Raw genomic sequence first — 1,533 nt, 5'->3', positions numbered from 1 at the left:
TTCCAGAGGTCCCTAGTTCAATTCCCAGCAACCACCTGGTGGCTCTCAGCATGAGATCTTTGCCCTCTTCTATGTAGGCATACATGCGAGCAGAACACTGTAAACAAAAAATAACTACACCTTTAAAAAAAGAAACAAAAGTCAAACAACAGGGACTGGGAAGATGGCTCAACAGTTAAATGCTGGCTGCTTTTCTATAAGACCAGGATTCAAGTGTCCCACGTGACCACAGCCATCTGTAAGACCAGTTCCAGGGGATTTGATGCCCTCTTCTGGTCTTCCTAGGAATTGCAAGTGATGCACAGACATTTATGCAAGCAAAACACCATACACAAAATACAAAATATAGGGCTAGAGGGATGGCTCAGAGGTTAAGAGCACTCGCTTCTCTTCCAGAGGACCTGGGTTCAATTCCCAGCACCTACATGGCAGCTCACAACTGTCTATTACTCCAGTTCCAGGGGATCAAGCGTCCTCACACAGGCATACATGCAGGCAAAACACCACATAAAATAAAAATATTTTTAAAAAAATACAAGCAAGCCGGGCGGTGGTGGCGCACGCCTTTAATCCCAGCACTTGGGAGGCAGAGGCAGGGGGATCTCTGTGAGTTCAGGTCAGCCAATTACAAAGAATTGTAATTGTCTGACAAAAAAAAAGAAACAACAGCAATACATAATAAATAACATACTTCTCCAGTTGCCATAGTGTAAAAATAATAATTGAAAAATAATATATTAAAACAATATTATAATTAAAACAATAATTAAATTAAATTAAAAAAGTGAAATTCTTAGGTCAATCAGTCTCATTTGTTTGTTTGTTTTTGAAAGTCTCAAGACCCGGTTTCTCTGTGTAACCACTGTTGCCTGTTGCTGCCCTGGAACTCACTTTGTAGACCAGGCTGACCTTGAACTCAGAGACCCACCTGCCTTTGCCTCCCAAGAGTTGAGATTAAAGGCATGTGCCATCACCACCCCGTTTATTTTCAAGACAGGGTTTCTCTGTGTAGCTCTGGCTGTCCTGGAACTGTCTCTGCAGACCAGGCAGGTCTTGAACTCATAGAGATCTATCTGCCTGCCTCTACCTCTCTGTGCTGGGATTAAAGGCATTTGCCACCACTGCCTGAATTTAATTTCTATCTATTTATGTTCTTTCATTCATCCATATATTTATGTTTGTCAATGGGCTCCATCTAGGAACTGCTCCTGGCAAAACATGTTGCTCAGCTCTAGAGCAGAACTGAAGGGGAGGCCCCTGCCATGGGCTGAGTCCCAAAGAGCCCCAAGTCAAATTTAGAGCAAAGAGGGGGAGCCCAACCCAAGGAGTAGAACAAGACTGAGGTTTGGTGTTTAGTCCAATGGCCCTGGGTTCCCTCCATAGCACAGGGGGCAGTTAGAGACAGAAGGATGTGGCAGATGGAGCAACGAGGATGCCTGTCTCCTCTGTGAGCTCAAGGCTAGCCCAAGCTACATAGTGAGACTCGTGTGTGTGTGTGTGTGTGTGTGTGTGTGTGTGTGTGTGTGTGTGTGT

This window comes from Microtus ochrogaster, chromosome 5 (genome assembly GCF_000317375.1).
Source record: "Microtus ochrogaster isolate Prairie Vole_2 chromosome 5, MicOch1.0, whole genome shotgun sequence".
Lineage (NCBI taxonomy): Eukaryota > Metazoa > Chordata > Mammalia > Rodentia > Cricetidae > Microtus > Microtus ochrogaster.
This window is presented reverse-complemented; position numbering follows the sequence as displayed.